At 31.7% G+C, this 21,909-nt stretch overlaps 1 long non-coding RNA gene across 1 annotated transcript; it reads left to right on the top strand.

Annotated features, from left to right (window-relative positions):
• The first annotated feature begins 16,395 nt into the window (after nt 1–16,395).
• LOC145974837 (uncharacterized) lies at nt 16,396–20,680 on the top strand. Its single transcript, XR_014439818.1, has 8 exons — nt 16,396–16,520; nt 17,099–17,158; nt 17,255–17,488; nt 18,950–19,086; nt 19,750–19,798; nt 19,895–20,142; nt 20,226–20,388; nt 20,499–20,680. It is a non-coding gene; the product is annotated as an uncharacterized LOC145974837 (long non-coding RNA).
• The last annotated feature ends 1,229 nt before the right edge of the window (nt 20,681–21,909 follow it).

Below are 21,909 nucleotides of genomic sequence, written 5' to 3' on the forward strand. Positions count from 1 at the left end.
ATTGGTTATAAATTGATTAAAAACTGTTCAAAAACTGCTCAGAAAACTGCTTAGAAACTGATCATAAACTGTTTAAAAACTACTTACAAAATGGCCAATGATTGAGAAACTGGATAGAGACTGATTAAAAAACTGATTAAAAAATTATCAGAAACTAGTTAGATACTGGTCAAAATCTTGTACTCAGAAACTGGTCAGGAACTGACTAATTTTACTGTCCAGTTATTGACGAAGCAAGCGTCTCCCAAACCTGTCAGTTTCTGGTTAGTTAAATCGCCAAACTAGCTAGTAACTAGGATTCCTGGCCAGTTACTAACTAAAAAATGATTGAATTTTTACTCGGGATCCGTCTTCCGGGATGATTTCCAGTTCTCCCTCTCGATCGATCGGAGATCCACGCGGCAAGCCGATCGTCTGTGATCTAATCTACGCTTAAGATCTACAGCTAAGTACCCGGAAACGCATCTCGCAGGCCCAGATCACGATGATTTATATATGACGGGCGGCTTCCACTCGACCAATCCTTGATGGTAGATCGTGGCCTTCGTGACCAAGGTCATCTCGAAGTTACCGTCCGTGCTGCGAGCGAGCACATTAGTGGTTCTGGGCGCTGCAACGGTCGAATTTACTTTGTACTTCCGATTCGATACCAAGCCGTCCTTTTTTCTTTTTCTTTTAATTTATTTCTGTGTCGTGTATACGTGTGTGTATGCGCTTTGCGAGTGCGATTACGGCATCGTAAGTAGAGGCAGACAGAGATCTTACGTGTCGGAACTTAGCGAATCTGATAGTTTCTTGTCCGATCAACAATTGAAGGGAAAATAAATGCGCATAAACAATATTTGATCTTTTCACCGAATCGAGACATAAATGAAAATGATTTTTCCGCAACTTTAATCCGGAATTATTTCACTCGCTTTAAATCGGATTAGATTATCGCATTATTATGCGGCAGGCTTTTATTTCGATTCACTCAATGGCTGAGATATATCGATAATCCGGCTTTAACTGACTAAAAGTGATTTTCGTTATTTCTTTTTTGATTTTTTATGTTATTCATAATTTAGATAAAATAAAAAAAATTACTATCTACATATATCTGTTTCTTTAATTTATATTTTCTATAATATCGATTAATGAACATTCTATAAAAAAATAAGTTTTCTTTTTCAATTTATAACTGATGCGATTTACGAAGAAATAATTCTAATGAAAGAATTTTAGTGAAAAATATCGGTACCAATATTAAAGGATTATATCCATCATCGAACTATTCTATCTAACGCCAATTCTATACTTCTGACATGGGCTAACGTAACAACGTTTCTAAGCTGGAGAAACCTGCTAACGGATGTTAGATCATTAGATAGCAAATATAGATAGCCAATAGAGTTCTGTCGATTATCGAGGGTCGAGGGGTTGTAAAGTGAACTAAGCGCAATGGTCAAGTTTCCCAAAGTCGGAAAGAGAATTCGGAGGTACTAGTCATCGTAGATGATTGCGGTATTTTGGGATTATTTTGTTATCAGTTCCCTTTCCTCCTTCGCGGACTATCTTTCGATCCGAAATTTACGATTAAGACAGGAAATATAGCTTACCAGCAGCAGTTGATTAGAGAGTTGCAGCGAATTATTGAAAATGCAATTTTGCGCTAACTTAATTGAGAAAATGCTAATTCCGTCAGTTGTCTTATCCAATTATACTCATCGAGCGATTGTTATCTTCATTTAATATCTACTTACAGTTTGTTGAAAATGATGTGATAAATTTATCTAACGTAAATACGCCTTAAAAAAATAAAATTTCTTACAATTTCTCCAAAATAATATTATACCATTAATTGCTTTATATCTGTGATGGTTCCCTTTGAAAATAAATTAACGAAAGGTATTATCGTATAATGCAAGTTATTAATATATTTCATTAATGTAAATATAATAAATGATATGATACGCAAACAAAACATTTATTTTTTTAAAGTTCGATGTAATGAAAATGTTGTTTTCATGTATTTTTTAAATTTCATTGGATTTTATCATTTTTATAGATATAACAATGCATGATGATAAATTGTATCGTTTTTATGCAGCTCAACTTTCCAGTGACTTCGCGTAAAGGTAGCCCCGATTGCATTGACCATATCGGTGGAATATTTCTCCGTCCCGAGTGTGTCGCCAAGCTTTCCAGCGTATAACGCTTTCGAAAAATAACCTGCATTAATAATCCGGCCTGCCATGTCGAACAGTTTATTCTGCCAACTTATTCAATGTGCGCGCATGCAACTTTGTTGAGTATTTGATGTAAATAAATAAAAGCATTGTTTATCCGTACAAAGTAAATGAATATATTCGAATTGCGTTCCCCTTTACGTTTGTTCGTCATGGTCCGGATATTCCAATTTTTTTTACGGACACACACATGCTCATTTCATAAATATTAGCCGAGCTAGTAGCGGTGATGACAAGATTGTTATAAAGAGAATCCGAAATTTTGACTGAGATGAGAGGAGAATTCAGTGCGCGATAAATGCTGAAAGTTTTATAAGTGACAAATCAATGTCCGAATCGATTTTACCTATTCTATTAATTATCAAGTATTATTTTATGCATTTTTATTAGACATTCATATGTAATTTAAATTTAAATTTAGTTCAATATTTTATGAAAGAGACTAGTTGCCACTGCAACAATAGCGCGTGATACTTTTCAGATTGTTTTTTGTTGCGGGAAAAATGCACCTTGTCTGCGCGCGAGAATATATTTTCCTTCTCTCATCCTCTTTGTAGATAGCATCGCAGATCCGTGTAAATGCACAGATGCTTCCTGTTCTACGTATCTTCTTCTACGTAGGTATCTTGAATTTCGATTGGAAGGCACAGCTGGACTATCTCGGCTTTGTGCGACACGTGATCCGGAATGGCAACGTGTCGAGGGAGAGATCGAAAGGCTCGTAAAGATTCCACGTAAGAATTCCTAATCGGGGTAACCCATCTTTTGTACAATAGCTCGATTATCGAGACGAACATTGATTCTCGCGTGAACATGAGTCTTTGAGAGATAAAGGGCCAATCATCAGACACGATCTAACAAGATTACATCATTTCGCAGAATATCGAAGTATGATAACCCGTGTGAAGTTGGCTCCCAATATTAAAAAATTTAAAATTTTCTTTTTGCAAACGTTTGCCCATCGTTTGCCCATTAATGCCCTGTTGGAATTCTTGTTTGCCCCCTTTTAATTTAAAAATTATAAGCAACTCAATTTTGGGGGGGCCCTACTTCACGTTAGCCCCCCAATATTACAAAATTCAAAATTTTCTTTTCGCAAACGTTTGCCCATTGTTTGCCCACAAATGCCCCGTTGAAATTTTTATTTGCCTCCTTTTAATTCAAAAATTATAAGCAAATCAATATTGGAAAATTCAAAATTTTCTTTTTGGAAACATTTGCCCACGAATACCCCGTTGGAATTTCCTCCCTCCAGTTAAAAAAATCAAACGCAATTAAATTTCAGAAAGGTATTATTTTCACTCGTTTATTCGTTTAGAATAAAATTTTTGTATGTCACAAGTTGTCAAAATTTATAATACCGGCATTAGCTTTACCCAAGGTGTACAACGTGGATGTTGCTCGGTCGGATTTACACCTCTTGTGTTTGTGTGTGCGTATGTGTGTAGGTGTGTAGGTATGGGTGTTTATGTGTTGTGTGTGTTTGTGCATTTTTTTTTATTTTTTATTTATTTTTTAATTTTTATTTATTTTTTATTTTTTATTATTCTTTTTTAAATTTTTTATTTATTTGACTTATATATTTAGTGTGAGATTATTAAGTATCAAAAAATATAAAAATTAAAAATTCTAGGGCCAATAATACGAGCTAATTACTAAGGTCTAAATAACATAAATACAAATAATCATAAATTCGTTCAATTGAATAATAACAAAAACGTTTCGACTTTACTTAGTCTTCTTCAGTAAGAAATATAACAAAATCAGCAAAGTGAAATGATCCGTATTCATTGACAAATGTTTTTCGTATGTCGCATAGAAAGAAAGAAATCATAAGTATAAATTTAATCAAAATGTAAAATGAGAAAAAAAAACAATCGTTAGAGCGCTATAAATAAATAAAAAGAAGCCAATAAAAACCCTTGTAATAGAACATGTTTCGGCAGCACAACAAATGACTGACCCGGAGTGACAATTGGCCTCCCATTCAATCACAACTTTTTCGCTGGGAAGCGAGAAGCTCCTGGTTTGAAACTGGCCATAACAGCTGTGTCCGAGTCTATCACTTTCATGCTGTAATTGTATTATTTAAATTCAAAAATTGTTATTGAATATTAATTGAGATTAATTGAGAAAATGAATTAAATTAATAAATATTAATGAATTAATAAGCAATAAAATACTACATATTATTCATGATAAATGAAAAACTGATGAAAACGGTCAAAAAAAGTTAAAACTGCTTACATAATTTGTCATAAACATGTCTCTATAAGGCTCAAGATATTCCTAAAGGCTTCCTATCATTTCAGAGTCAAGAATACGACTAATAATAAATGTCATGATCACAGTAAATATCAATAATATGTAGGTAACACGATGAGAACAAAGTAACAATTATCCGTTGGACAACTCGTTTAAAATATCATAATATGCGCTATCGAGTAATTCGGTGTCTGTATTATAATTAATTCCATGTTTTTGTTCTTTAATATGTATCATTTCAGAGATAAGTCTCTTCCTGTAATTAGACTCTATGTCCAATATTTTAACATTTTCCCAATCCATGGTATGTTGTGTATTGAGAATATGTTCTGAGACCACTGAATGCCTCGCAGATTCTAACATAATATTCTTTACGTGCTCCCTAAGTCTAGTTCCTAATTGTCTTTTTGTTTGGCCCACATATGAGGCTTCGCAGCTTTTGCAATTAATTCTATAAATAACATTGGATTTAGATGAATGCTTATTCTTGTCTTTTTGGACTTTAATAATTCTATCCAGTCTGTTGAGACAACGATACCCAACTATAAAATCCGACCTTTTAATGTTGGATGCAACCAAATCTGAAATGCTATTAATGTAAGGAATGACAAAATAATTGTTATTGTTCTCATTATCCGTGGTGTTAATTGTCTGAGTTAATTTTTTGTTGTAAATCGTTTTTATTCTGCGATTAACCGTAAATCGTTTTTATTCTGCTAATCACATGTTTGGTGTGTGTACTACCAAGTTTATATTGCATCACTTCAGAGAGAAACTGGAGGGTTTGCTATTTAAATTCAGAAATGGAATTTTAAATATTGAAATTGGGGACTTATGCAGACTAATTGATTCCTTACAAAGAAAACTCCTAGATAGTATAAGAATCTTATCCTGTAGTCTTCCTAATTACATATGGAGAGAAATTTTGAAACATCATTTTATCTCTTTTAAGAATTTTCAAAAAAAGCTATATTATACCCATAAAAACAAATTTTTATGGTTACTTCAAAAAAAGGAAGATGACTACATGAACAATATTGAGCCGATTAGGCTTTGTCAGCCCATTAAGGACAATAACACGCCACAATTCTTAATATTCACGAATAACAAACAATTCACAGATTCAAATAGCACTAACACTAATAATTTCATATTTCCCAATCATATTCAAACAAATCCATCTAATCCGTTAAACTGCACAAATAACAAATGGTTCATCAATCTAACAAACACTGAGATACCAACTAACGTATCTAATTTATTACAACTGGGGAGCAAATTTAGCCTTCCTATTAATAAAAATAAAAAGTTGGCCATTCACGAATTTATTAAAGACTTAGAAGGTAACTCGAAACGGTCGAATATCAAGAATTTAATGACAGTGCGCAACATTATAGTTCCACAATTTTCCCGTTTCCTACACAATAGAAAGAAATTGGACTGGACACAAGAAAAACTTTTTAAATTGCATAAATTCACAAATAAGCTTTGTCAAGACAATCCAAATATCCTTTTCACAAGGGCTGACAAAGGTAATGTCACCGTTGCAATGACCAAGGAGTACTACATTAACAAGGTGGAGAATCTATTAAAAGATAGCAATACATACTCCATTATCAAAAAAAATCCATCCTTAAAGATAGAAAGGGAATTAAATAATACCCTTAAGAGGTGGTTAAAAAAGGATTACATCTCTAAAAAAGATTACTACTTTTTAAGATCCAGCGACTCTCTCCTCCATAAAGCGTATGGCCTTCCGAAAATTTATAAAGAAAATATTCCTTTCAGAATTATTGTTTCCTCTGTTAACACCGCATTATATTCCATTGCCACTTATGTACACAAAACTCTATCAATTAGTATTCCTCAAGCCAAAAGTAATGTAAATAATAGTTTTGAATTATATGGCACACTTTCTGGTAAAACAATAGAAGCGTCGAGTGTATTGATATCGTTAGATGTGGTATCGCTATTTACTAACATTCCTGCAAATCTTGCAATTGACAGTATTAACAACAGGTGGAATTTTATTGAAATACACACGACAATTCCAAAAAGCGAGTTTATTTCGATGGTTACGTTCATTTTGTCTTCCACATATTTTACTTTTAATGACAATATTTATAAACAATCTCATGGGACTCCTATGAGCTCGCCACTATCTCCTATTATAGCAAATATAGTTATGCAAGATTTGGAGGAATCGATACTCAGCACATTGGATGTTAGTATTCCAATTTACCACCGCTATGTTGATGACATTATTTTAGTTGCACCCGTTAGTGAAGTCACCAACATATTGAACAAATTTAACGGTTATCGCGAAAGATTACAATTTACAGTGGAGTATGAGGTGGAACGCAGCATTAGTTTTCTGGATTTAAATATTAAGATTTTCAACAACACCATTTACATTGACTGGTTCCATAAAAAAACTTTTTCAGGGAGATTATTATCTTTCTTTTCTAACCATCCTAATTGCCATAAAATTGGAACGATCTATAACCTTGTTGATTGAGCAATACTGCTTTTTCACCCCGTATTCCATAGGAAAAATATAGAGATATGTATATATATTCTGTTGAGCAACGGTTATCCTATACATTTAATTTTTAATGAAATTAATCGCAGAATAAAAACGATTTACAACAAAAAATTAACTCAGACAATTAACACCACGGATAATGAGAACAATAACAATTATTTTGTCATTCCTTACATTAATAGCATTTCAGATTTGGTTGCATCCAACATTAAAAGGTCGGATTTTATAGTTGGGTATCGTTGTCTCAACAGACTGGATAGAATTATTAAAGTCCAAAAAGACAAGAATAAGCATTCATCTAAATCCAATGTTATTTATAGAATTAATTGCAAAAGCTGCGAAGCCTCATATGTGGGCCAAACAAAAAGACAATTAGGAACTAGACTTAGGGAGCACGTAAAGAATATTATGTTAGAATCTGCGAGGCATTCGGTGGTCTCAGAACATATTCTCAATACACAACATACCATGGATTGGGAAAATGTTAAAATATTGGACATAGAGTCTAATTACAGGAAGAGACTTATCTCTGAAATGATACATATTAAAGAACAAAAACATGGAATTAATTATAATACAGACACCGAATTACTCGATAGCGCATATTATGATATTTTAAACGAGTTGTCCGGATAATTGTTACTTTGTTCTTATCGTGTTACCTACATATTATTGACATTTACTGTGATCATGACATTTATTATTAGTCGTATTCTTGACTCTGAAATGATAGGAAGCCTTTAGGAATATCTTGAGCCTTATAGAGACATGTTTATGTATGACAAATTATGTAAGCAGTTTTAACTTTTTTTGACCGTTTTCATCAGTTTTTCATTTATCATGAATAATATGTAGTATTTTATTGCTTATTAATTCATTAATATTTATTAATTTAATTCATTTTCTCAATTAATCTCAATTAATATTCAATAACAATTTTTGAATTTAAATAATACAATTACAGCATGAAAGTGATAGACTCGGACACAGCTGTTATGGCCAGTTTCAAACCAGGAGCTTCTCGCTTCCCAGCGAAAAAGTTGTGATTGAATGGGAGGCCAATTGTCACTCCGGGTCAGTCATTTGTTGTGCTGCCGAAACATGTTCTATTACAAGGGTTTTTATTGGCTTCTTTTTATTTATTTATAGCGCTCTAACGATTGTTTTTTTTTCTCATTTTACATTTTGATTAAATTTATACTTATGATTTCTTTCTTTCTATGCGACATACGAAAAACATTTGTCAATGAATACGGATCATTTCACTTTGCTGATTTTGTTATATTTCTTACTGAAGAAGACTAAGTAAAGTCGAAACGTTTTTGTTATTATTCAATTAAACGAATTTATGATTATTTGTATTTATGTTATTTAGACCTTAGTAATTAGCTCGTATTATTGGCCCTAGAATTTTTAATTTTTATATTTTTTTATTATTGCTTTGCAACACACGAGCAGATTTAGTATTATTATTGTTTAATTTTCGTTTTATTATTAAGTATCTCTTTCATTTTAATTTGATACTTTAACATACCCTATAATTGCTGGTCGAACTAGCGTGTTTGATAGGGATCCATTTGGAATTATATCTGCTTTAAATTTTAGATCATTATGTTGTTTCCATGATCCACCAATGATTACTGTTTTGCAAAAAGCAGTGTAATGACCAATGCCATTTTCGATTTCAGGTGGAATAAAATGTACGATACCTATTAAAACATATTTAACATTTTTTATCATAATGGAGTGTGGTATTTCAGATAGAGGTATTTCAGATGAAAATCCGAGATCTATTTCAAGCATACTGATAAAAGGATGTTCTGTATCAATTAACAGATGTGGGCCCGGCTCTCTAGATTCATATCCGTAACTCTTGCAGGAATCACAATAAACTTTCTTGTTTGTTATTGAAAAATATTTATTAAGACTTTTTTCTCTAAACCAATTTTTAATTCTTCAGTTAATATCGGCTGTGAGTCTATTTGCAGCACTGGTTCAATAATTTTAGAACTAATTTTACATTTTTTACAGTTGAACTCATTAATTGTACTTGGTACATCATGTAATAACTTTAAAATTAAATTCGATATATTATATGAACAATCCAGTGTGTTTGTCAGAGGTTTATCAAGAGCTTTAGACAAGTAAAGTGCTCTTTTAATGTACCATTTGCTTGTAGTTTTATTTAGTGCATAGTCAGTAACTAAATGAAAAAATTCAGAATCGGAAAATTCTGCTTTCACACATCTTTGATATACAATATAATCCGAGTATCCATTAACTATTTCAATAAATGAATCGAATGAGCAGGTATTCATAACTTGAACTTTTACTTTTTCTATTTTTACAGGAGCAAGTAAATTGTCATTTTGTATTATCATATCCTTCCGTTTGCGTGAAGGACGATTATGCATTAAAGTAACATTTGGACAAGCCTGTAAATACTTTCCTCTTTTAGACGGAATCATTTTGTCATGCTCACTAGGCTTCCTTATATTCTGTCCGCGCCAGTTTTCTTCTTCTTGTAAATGTTGCTCTGAAAGTTCTGAAACATCATTCATATTTTCTGATAATTCGACTACTTTTGTCGTAAAAGTAGAACAATCTAAACTTTCGGTGGCTTTGGATATTTCTGATGAAACTTCATGTATCTTTAAAACCGCATTATAAGCAACACGTTCAATTTTACATGTGGCTATAATTGAACGAATATGCTTTATGATAAATTTATCAATCCTAAGAGGTTTACTGTCGTCGCACAGTATAATGTTTTTTATTTCATTGAAATATGATTCAGATCTCGTTGAACTTGCTATAGCATAATTTGTCTTGCTGCATTCAGACATTACGTTTGTCCACAAAACATAATAACGACACAATCGCATAAAATGTTTTGCGAATTCTGGAGCGTAATAGGGATTGGGTCGCATTAATGTACGTGTTTTTTCAGCTATCAATTTAGCGTTATCGTATATTTTTATTAATTGTGGACAATCAAACTCTTCATTGAGATCTGCTAATTCAGTGGGTTCTGTAGAGGCATTTACATCATCGTTGTTTTCTTCATCCAATTCTATTGAAAATGTTTGAATTGTGTTTAAAAGGAAAGTTTCTTGTTTTTCACAATTAGTCCCACTGTCATCACATTCACTTAAACAAACTATAAGAACGGCTGATATCATTTTTTCAAAATCTGAACTATATTTGCAAGTTGTCATAAGACCAATCCACCGAATATAGAAATTTTTAATACGTGGAACTTTGTATTTTCATTGAAACACGTCCACTTCGTGATCATTTTTATTATATGAGCTACATCTACACGAATGTAGCACTTTATTGCGGTCTGAATACTTTTGCCAGAAAGATGATGTAGACAGTAGTCCATATATGTTTTCAAACTACATTCATTAAAAACTAAGGAAATACCGTTTAATAAAGCAAATGAAAAATCAGACAGTTTCATATGGCGCAGGAGCGCCGGATCGTAGCCATTCTTTTATAAAATAAGATATAGTATTTGCATCATGCTTCTCTGAAAGAGTCTAAAAAACAGGAAATATTCCTTTTGAAGATAGGACAATAGCCTGGTATAAGAAAATTGCACTGGATTGATCATTAGGTCTTTTTAATTCGTGGACTATTGATCCAGTGGCGTCGATTGATAAAGGTACTTTAGTTTTTATAATATCTTTATATAAATCAAGCTGCATCGGCGACCAGTACATGCAATAAAATTTGTCCAGTGCTATTTCTCGTATTATACTTGCAAATTCTACATTATATTTCATTTTTTGTAATGACATAAGAGGATCGGGAATCTTATATAATCCTAAATCTTTATCTTTTGCTTCTTGACGGGCTTTTCTGAGAACACTGCTACTATATAAATGGCTAGGTTCTGGATCTCCATATGCCATAACATTTGTTGCTTTATAACGCCAATTAGCAGCCTTTATAGAAAGCAATTCTTCTCCAACTTTTTGTCTTTCTAATCCTTTAAGCATATGTTTGCTAACGTGGGAAATTCCTCGAGTATCTGTCGTTTTCACAGAAATTTTAATACCGTGACCAGGAATGGGCTTTTTTAAACAATGTCCTTTAAAAGTTGCGCCGCATTCTTTGCATTTGCCAACTATTTCTAGATATACGCGATTTTCACGATCAAAAATCTTTGCTCTCTTAAAAGAATATGCACAAGGTAATTTACTTTTTTCCCAGCAAGCTTTTTGTATAACCGTCCAACCCTGTTTTAATACGGTATAACGACGCTTGTTACTATATCGACCATTCTCCTTGTAAATAACAGAAAATGGCGCAATACTATTCCATGAAGCATCATCTATATTTAAGTCAAATAATAAATCTGGACAATTATAATTATCTTTGCAGATTCCGCTAACACTGCTACTTGTACTTTCAATAGATCGATCATCTGAATCATCTTTCGATCTATTTACACTTATTTCATTTACATCTGTTATATTCATTTGTTGTTTTATTTTACTTAGTACGCCATTTCTGTCCTTTTGTACATGCAAGAATAAAGTATCACGTTCAATTTTATTTTCTAATAATGCGCAAAGATCATCCCAAACTTGGTTGGAGCGCGGCTTAAGTGTCCTTTTTGTGTCTTGAAAAATCAGCTTTTGCGAGAGCATCAATAATCTCGTTTGTGGAAACAGCGGCTGCTCGCGGCATTTTTAAATACAAGAAATCAAAAGCAATTGTTGCTTAACTTAGACAAACAAATCATAAAATCAAATAGCAAAGACAACAAGTTAAAATAAATTAGCTTTTATAATGTCAAAGAAACTATTTTATTATTGCAAGACATATGGGAAGAAAAAAGAAGTTTGTTATGTAACCAACTCAGTTATGCGGTTTGTTCAGAGAGCTCCGTCAGTCGACGAATGTCGCTAAAGCGTAAATTACGTAAAGACGATACGCGCTGTAAGATAACGACTTATCGGGTGCGGCGGTGCCAGATTGCAAATGCAACAGCGCGCGCTTAAAGCATATGGAGAGGCTATGGAAGGGACATGCGCATTAAGGCAGGTGCGTCTATATCTGTGTGCGTACGTCGCTCGGCCAATTGGTCAGCTTTGTTATCAACTGATGGAAATCTATGAGACCGTATAGTGTGGATCAGAACAAAGATTTCTCGCTCAAATTCACTTGCGTATAATTTTTAAACTAAAGAGGAACAAACAAAAATGTCCGAGTAGAATTAATACTTTTGTTTGTTCCTCTAGTGAATTTGAGGGAGAAAAAAAATTTTGAATTTTCCAATATTGATTTACCTATAACTTTTGAATTAAAAAGACAAAAAAAATTTCCATGGGGCATTTGTGGGCAAACAATGGGCAAACGTTTACAAAAAAAAAATTTTGAATTTTGTAATATTGGGGGGCTAACGTGAAGTTGGCCTCCCCCAAATTGATTTGCTTATAATTTTTAAATTAAAAGGGAACAAACAAAAATTCTAATGGGGCATTGGTGGGCAAACGATGAGCAAACGTTTGCAAAAAGAAAATTTTGAATTTTGTAATATTGGGGGGCTAACGTGAAGTAGGGCCCCCCCAAAATTGAGTTGCTTATAATTTTTAAATTAAAAGGGGGCAAACAAAAATTCCAACAGGGCATTAATGGGCAAACGATGGGCAAACGTTTGCAAAAAGAAAATTTAAAATTTTTTAATATTGGGGGGCAATGTGTAGCCTTTGTTGTGCGAACCCTCCCCTTGTCGAAATCAATTTATAGCTTGATGAAGAGATTCTCTCTCTCTCTCTCTCTCTCTCTCTCTCTTTCTCTTTCATATACAGAGCTATCGATTTGTCTGATGGCAAGTTTGAGATACGTTGAAACGGCATCATTGAGATTGATTGCCAGATACTACTTGTCTTTCCTCATGATGTCGATTGTAAGCTTTTCATATATTGCTTGATTTTATATCGATTTTAATATTAAACATGATGTAATTAAAATTAATTAAAATTGCGAGATAAACTAATAAAATAGAAGAGTTTCTAGAAACAATAGCAATAATTATATATCTCTTATTTAAGCACCAATACCCGTGCAGAAATTTGTTAGGGACGTCCTTACATAACATGAGGCCCCGATCATTATTTATTAGGGATACCTTAAAAAAGATTTCCTTATTTTAACCTGATGAGATTCCGATCATTATTTATTATGGATACCATAAAAAAGGATTATTTATTATGGATACCATTTCCTTATTTCTTTCTGATGGGGCCCTTATCAGGATTTGATAAGGATGTTTTGACTTTATAAATACTTATTTATTAGGGTTAACTTATAAGGGCCAGGAAAGAATTTATGAAGGATATATCACATAAGAAAAATAAAGGTTTCCTTATTTTTGTCTAATGAGGCCCTTATCAGGATTTGATAAGGATGCTGTGACTTTATAAATACTTATTTATTAGGGTTAACTTATAAGGGCCAGAAAAGGATTTATGAAGGATATATCACATAAGAAAAATAAAGGTTTTCTTATTTTTGTCTAATGAGGCCCTTATCAGGATTTGATAAGGATGTTTTGGAAAAGATTTATGAAGGATATCACATAAGAAAAATAAGGATTCAATAAGGCCTACTTTGTAGGGCATGATAAGGCCTTTTTATTTAAATTTTATTTATTTTATAATAAGGTTTACTTACTAATTATAAGCTTAGGATTATTTTCTATTATGTGTGATTAAGATTGTAAATGGAGTATGGGCATAACAAAGAAAGTATTCTTTTTCTGTAATTCAATAGGAAATTGTAAACGAAGTAATTTGTAAGATACATACGTTAAAGGGTATTTAGCAATACCATCAGATTTCATAGAAAGTTGCCATGTTTTAAGTATCTTTGACTTACAAGGGAATTTATATAATAATTTTTTTTTCTTCCATATTTCCCCTTCAATAGTTAAATTCAAAAGCGAGCCATCGTCTTTATCAAAATGCATAGATTTTATTTCCATGATTATACCATTATTTAATAGTACCATATTATCTTTTTTTTTCGTTGTTATCGTCATAAAATTCCATTGAATCTTTTTTATATAAACATTATTATTTTCAACTTCTTTTTAGATATTTTATTAGAAATGATGGATAGCTTTTTACTCGTAACTGTATTTTTCTCGTACAATCTGCGGCATATTTGCGACAAAGGTTTATTAGGAGTACTTTCAAAAGAAAAGCAACTTATTCTGCTTAAAGAGCAATTAAAATTTATTACATCATCAGCCACGTGTAACAAGTTATGTATATTCATAACTTGGGATTGTGGTTCAGACAGATGTGGTAATAAGAGAACAAATTTTTGAAGATACTTTTGTGCTGTGCTATTATGTGTTAGTGCAAGTTCTTCACTGCAGAGAATTCTGCATGCGACATGCAGTAATAAAAAATGATCATATAATTTTTATGGAAGTATATTTTTTAAGACAACAGGGCCACAGTACAATAAGAAGAATCGGAATTCAGTTGCTTTCCATTTTAAATAATCAAATATTGCTCTTGGCTTCCGTTGGAATTCAACAGGCATCTGTACGTTAAAAGACAAAAGTCTTCGTGAAATCTCTGTTTTTTGCCGTGAACTCAATCTGATTTTTAATGAGCCTTTCATCCAAAAATTAATTAATTTTTTCATCACCCCGTTAAAAAATAAATGCATATGATCTAATACAAATATTTTTGTTAAATCTATTTCAGGAATTATGTTGAGTAAAGGTGAAATACCAATATGATGTTCAGAATCTGCTTGCGTATTAAATGATTGTTTTGTACGAATTATATGTTCTACACCCGGATAAATTATTTTAGAACTTTTGCCTTATTCTAAGCAGTTCACCTGGAATTGTACAACGTTTGCAAGCACTATAACCGCCGTGACCTTTAGTACATTTTAAAAACGCCCGAGCTGGTGTATCACAAATAAATGCCATTAATTGAACTTTATGTCATTTTTCCAATTACAATTCCATTCCACAGCGTGTAATTCATTAATTTCATTTATGAACGGATCAAGAAATTTTTCAACAAATTTAGGTTTACTTTTTCCGCAATAGATACAGACAATAAAGGGTTTGTACACGTTCAAATGATAATAAATCTTACAAAGAATTGCCAGAAAGATGTGCTTTCAGACCCAGATAAAGGCATATAAAGGCATATAAAGGCATATAAAGGTATATAAAGGCATACCATCTACGTTGATCAAAAGTCTAATCACATCATATTGATAGAATTCGCTGTCTATAATTTCTTGCAATTTTGTCCTTATACCAAAATATACAAATTGTCCATTTTGATGTACATTGTCATTATCTTTCATATCTACAATTTCATATTCAGCTTCAGATGTCCGTAAGAATGTTGTGGATGAATGTGGTAAAGCAGTTATTAAATTCTTTCGTATAGCCAAAAGTTTATCCAGATGATTATGCTGAATGTTACATTCTATGGCCCAAGAACGTAGTTCGTCAATCTCAGAATTTTGTGGTTCGTTAATCTCAGAATTTTGTGGTTCGTCAGTCTCAGAATTTTGTGATTCTAGTGAACTTGTTCCTGTGTTCGCGCACACTGGCTCTAATATTTCGGAATAAGTCTCCGGATTATCATGTATAATTGTATTTTCGTGCCGGAAACTTCTTTGGTTATTTTCCAATGTTGCAATAACAGAATTGCTTATTTCTGAAATAATTTTATTTGTTACATTTACGTAAATTCCAATGTTTTATTTAGATTAAATAATTTATGCTATATATGAATAAAAAGAAACATGTTATGTCCTGTGTACATATAAGAAAATACCAATAGACATTTATCATTTTAATTTCTTTCTGAGTTCGACAGATAATCTTCTAAGTTACTTGATCTGGCAGTTATTTCATTAACATATTTAATTTCTTTTTTCCGCGCCGTTTGCAGTGCTCGATGTTTTCGAACACGGTATTGAGAGTTCTTACTCATTGTTTATCTTTCTTCTTTTGATTGTGATATTATTATTCAAGTAATCTCAATAAAAAAAATATTACATGGATTATCACACATGAAGAGAATGTAAAACTGTAATAGATATGTTTTTTAAAATGTTTTCCGCACTTATCGTATGCGCCTCAGCAATAAGGTGCTGTAGCACTTAATTGGTTACGTTTTATTGGCTGCGTTCGTTTCGACGCTTTCAGCGCTATAAGCATCAGTCTGTCTTCGTTTAATATCAAATATCAAACGAAGATACAGCGACGCTTTCAGTGTTGAAAGCGTCAAACGCAGCCTTCATTTGGCGGGAAACAAACATGTAGTGAAAAACAAAATAACGCTCGACGCGTCCTCAAGTCACATAACCAATGCATTATTGCATTGTGGCTATCGTGGCTATCCATGCATGTTAGCCGAGTAGATGATAGTACTATTTTGAAATGAAATACTCGTAAGAAAGTAACGTTGGAAACAATAGTAAGTACCATTTTTTCCTTCAATGTGTGTTATAAATATTAAGAACTGTTAAGAATAATAGGAAAATGTGTGCAGAATAATAACCTATAAATATGAACTTATATGTACGACGTCTTTTTTGTTACAACTGTTTAATATAAAAGTGCGTCCAAATTATCGAGCAAAATTGCGAGCCGAACCTCGGCCGTGTTCCGAAATTGCTGCCAGTTTACTGCCAGCACTGAAAATATATAATATACGTAACGTGTACTATAGAATTTGCAGTACTGGCAGTAATTTTGGAACACGGCCCTCGTTGCGAGCTTCGAGCCGAATTTCTTCAAAGGAGCTGAAAGGGCGATGGAGATTTGGCTCGATAATGTACATGCTCGCGACGAGATTCGGCTCGCGATTTTGCTCGATAATCTGGACGCACCGTAACAGTACTTCAATTTTTTTGTCTTTTACACGTTTTCCTATTGATTATGTTCCGTCAAAATGGTTGACATATGATGAAAAATTGCATACATGCGTAGCGAAGTTTATGCTTCCTCCTTATAATAAAAAAACAAAAGCCAAGTTGAACAATTTTATTACAGCAAAATATAATGCACCAGAAGACTAGCTTTGCTATCCAGTATATTTAAGAGGTCACGCAGGTAAATACACACATTATTGTAATACTAAGAAATGTTTTTTTTTAAATAAAACAAAATAATTCAAACAATATATTAATATTATTATATTAATTCCAGACACATCCACAGAAGCGCAAAAGAAAATATCAAAAATTCTTAAAAATAAAAAATCATATGCTTATTCTACAGAAAATGAAACACATGCAAAAGAGATATCAGCTCATAACACTAAATACTTCCAAGAAAAATCAGAGAAAAACATGAGGATATCATTGAAAAAATATTATATGAAAAAGAAACTGAAAATATACACGGTTTCCGATTTTGCAAATGACAATTCTTCAGAGTTGGGTAAGTTAATATTTTTGGTAAATGTTTACTTTAGCTTACACAGCTCGAAAAATTTTTATTTTCACATATGTTGTAGAGGATATATTCCTAAGTAATACACCGTTTGAATTTTGTGGCGCTCTCTCTTCGTTCCTGAGATATGCAATTTTGAAATTTTATACTTACTTGTATTATCTTTTCATTATTTTCTAAATATGTTTATATTTTTCTGTTTACATTTCCCGAGGTCATCTTTCTGAATAACTTTCAGAAGGTTTTAGCCGCTTATTGTTATTTATTAAATAGTTATTAACAAAAAAAATTTCAAGAATACAATATAATTTTATCACATTATGTATGTTTAAGAAGAAATATAGGCACACACACACACATACACGCGGGGGTGCAAGGGGGGCCTTCGGCCCCCCCTCCCGCAACCACCCCGCCGGTAGGGGACGCATTGGGAAGAGTTCAATTACAATGGATATATGCTGTAAGTTGTAAAGCGAAGTCCACCTTGACTACCGGCGGGGTGGTTGCGGGAGGGGGGGCCGAAGGCTCCCCTTACACCCCCCGCGTGTGTGTGTGTACACATACATTTGTGATATTTCTATAGCTTAGCGACATGGAAGTCACAAACGTAAACAAAAAAATATAAACACACAAGGAAAATATAATATGAAACCGTGATGAACAAATGTAAAAAAAAAATGTAAATATGTAAATAGGATATAACGAAAAGATGATATAAAAGTGTGAAACTTTAAAAGTGCATATCTCAGGAACGAAGAGAGAGCGCCGCAAAATTCAAACAGTGTATTACTTAGGAATGTATCCTCTACAACATATGTGAAAATAAAAATTTTTCGAGCTGTGTAAGTTAAAGTAAACATTTACCATATTTTTTCTTTTAAAGTTAGATTACTCAAAATAATTATAATATGAATCATCAAATAAATTTAATATTTTATTTGTAAATTAAGTTTACATGAAATAACAAAGAAATATTGTTTTTTATGCATTTCTTCTTTCATAATCTTTTTTCTTTCAGACACACACACACATAAATTTTTAACTTAGGAAAAAAGTTAACAAGTTAAAGTTTGTGTCTTAAAAATAACTGGTTGAAATTAAAAGTAACTCATTTAAAATTAACTAAGTTAAGTTAAAAGTTATTAACTTTTTAATTTTATTAATAACTTAATTTTTTAACTAGTTATTATTATTACCCAACTTTGCATTTTTTCATATGTACAGTCGTAGTCAGACTGATCAGTGAGGTTGCGACACTTTTTTTTCCCCTAACGAGTTTATATAGAATGTGTAACATATCTTACATAAATTCGCTAGGGGAAAAAAAAGTGTCGCAACCTTACTGACCACGACTATACATTAATCAATATGGTGTTTTAATTTCATTACAATTTATTAATATTTTTCACATATTTTTGTACATTTTATTTATTTTTTACTTTGTTGCAGCTAATAATGAAGATTAATTTATAAGTGATAAATGTATCGAAATAAAAGAAAAAGAAATCAGACAAAGAAAATCAGACAAAAAGAAGAAATATTGTAAGGAACACAGACACACACAACGTGCTCAACTGGATACTAATGTAAGTATATACTTATCAAATCCAGTACAAAATGTACATCAAGTTTACGTGTTCAGACTCAAATACATTTTATTGTTAAAATAACTTTAACATCATACTTCTTGTGTTTTTAATAGTTACATTTATTTAAGTTTTATTTTTTTATAAACTTGAAGGTTTCTGTATAATTTTTCCTGTAGATTATTCGCAAACACCTTTTTAGTGATAAAAATCCATAATGCATTAGCAAGCACTACTGCGTAATCATTGCGCATCATTTGTCGACGATGTTTACATCATATTATCGCTGATATTGACTGGTTTTTTATTTTTGTACAAATTTAAATCATTGTGTGTACACTGTGGACAATTTATCTTATTTTAATTGAATTACAATTGTTTAAAAAAAGAAAAAGTTAAAAAAAGATATGCGAATAATCTCCAAAAAATTATACAGAAATTCAAGCTTATAAAAAATATAAAACTTAAATAAATGTGACTGTTAAAAACGCCAGAAGCATGGTTTTAAAATTATTTTAACAATAAATATGTTTGATTCTAATTATAATCTGAACACGTCTGTATAAGCGTTGATATTATTTCTAAATTAAACTTTTTTCATTCTTCAAACTGTAATTAAAATATTCATTTATAAAGATTGTATTTTTACATGTTATTTTTCAGTCTACAGGAAACAAGGATACAAATAACAAAAACAATCATTTTTCGAAAGGTTGGTTAATATTTTTTACATTCAAAAAATATTTAATTTAATATTTATTGTATTGATAATACATATGGATGCATACACTTACAAACTTTTTTGCAGACATTTTGTTGCTCCATACAGCAATAAAATCTTTAGAAGTAGAAGTAAAATTGCAAAGTGAGCAAATAATGCTAATGCGTAATGCTATGGAACACTCTTCAACCTAAAATTGGGAGTATGACTGTCCAAAAATTTACTGAAAAAAATATACTGAAAAACATAATGTAACTCTCAAATTGCAAAACATACAAGAATTCAATAATTTTGAGCAGAGACTAATTGAGGATGAACAGTTTCGTGCTGATTTTGTTAGTTTTTAAATTTCAGTGATTTCAGCTATATTTATATGTGCAGTTTTGAAAAATATAATAAAATATATTTTATTTTGTAGAAGGCATCGCTAAAACATCTAACAGAAAGAAGTATTCACAAGACAATTGTGACGATATTAAAAAAATTTTTGAGTCGACATTTAGTCATGCAACTCACAGCAGTGCGTCAATCTAAAGATAAATACGTTATTAAAGAAACAGTTTTTTATAAAACTCTTTTCGGTTAGTACATAATTTTTTTTACATCAATATTATATCCTAATATATAAAATAATAAATATATTTATAATTTGTATTTTGTATTAAAAACTTGTCTTGTGACAATTGCACAGGTGAAAATGGTGAAACCGTAACAGAAAAGAATTTTAATAAAACATTAGGAAGTGTTTTTAATAATTCTAAAGATTGGGACGGGCAACGAAACGTACGACGACTATTGGCCAATGCTCATCAAATAAACAATGAAGAAGATAATGCAGCATATGAACACGATGCTATGTAATTCTTATTAAGTCTCAGCCAAAAATATTATATATCATACATTCTTAATCTTATCGTTTCACATTTATTAAACAATACTGATATTGATTATGCTGCGCGTTTAAGGCTCCTGAACCCTTGTTGATTATGTTGGAAATCGTAACGTCAGAGGCGAGAAATGACACGATGAGAATAATTACGTGCCACTTCCAAATAAATAAAGATATTTGAATTAAATAACACTTCAGATCGCTTTAACAAACTTCTAAAATTTTCCGAAAACTAACCTTTTCCCTTGACAGTTAATAAGAAGCCATAAAATAAATGTGACGAAACCTCATGTCATGCAGGTTTATGAGCAGACGCATAACTAAACTTCACCTTCATTTTATGACTGTTTATTAACTGTCGCACGCACGCACGCACGCACGCACGCACGCACGCACTTTTGGAACATTCTGGAAGTGCTAAAGCGATCAAAAGTGTTGTTTTATCTAAATTTTTTTATTTAAAAATGGCACGCAATTATTTTCATCATGTCATCTCTTGCTTCTAAAATCACAATCCAATATAGCCGCGATGAGTAGCCTTAATAGTTAATTATATTCTAAATAACACGAGTATTTAAAACAAATGTTGGACTTCTCAAAAAAATAGAGCGTCTTTTAAATATTTTTAAAACCTTTTTAAAACACTCGTGTTATTTAGGATTATGCTATATTTTATTTTTATTTATATATTTTATGACGCGTAATTTTATTGTGTAATTTTAATAATTTTGTATTGTTTATGTAAACTTCGAAATAACATTTTTAACATGAAACAAACATATAATTTTTTGTTATATTTATTAAAATTTTAATATGGACTTAATAAAATTTCTTCTGAAAGACCATATTAAGCATTAATTGGGTAATTCTAGTCAAAATAAGGCCTTTTTATCAGGGCCCGAAAAACTTTCCTTATAAGGACCCGAAAAACTTTTCTTATAAGGGCCTGAAAAACTTTCCTTATGAGGGCCTTGTAAACAATTTGTTACATGCCACATGAGGGCCTTATTATTTTACCCTATGAGGCCCCGATTTATATTAAGGTCAAATAATCGGGCCCTTATTAGAATCTTATCAACATTTCTACACGGGTAGAAATCATTAAACACTTTATATTTTTACTTTCCTGCTTAAAATTGCGAAAATAATCACTTGAAATTAATCTTAATTCACTTAAATCACTTGAAAGCGATACGGTGTATAGTCATTTACA

Source organism: Camponotus vicinus, unplaced genomic scaffold (assembly GCF_025532165.1).
Source record: "Camponotus vicinus isolate PSW18456_S1 unplaced genomic scaffold, iyCamVici1.0 SCAF_7, whole genome shotgun sequence".
Lineage (NCBI taxonomy): Eukaryota > Metazoa > Arthropoda > Insecta > Hymenoptera > Formicidae > Camponotus > Camponotus vicinus.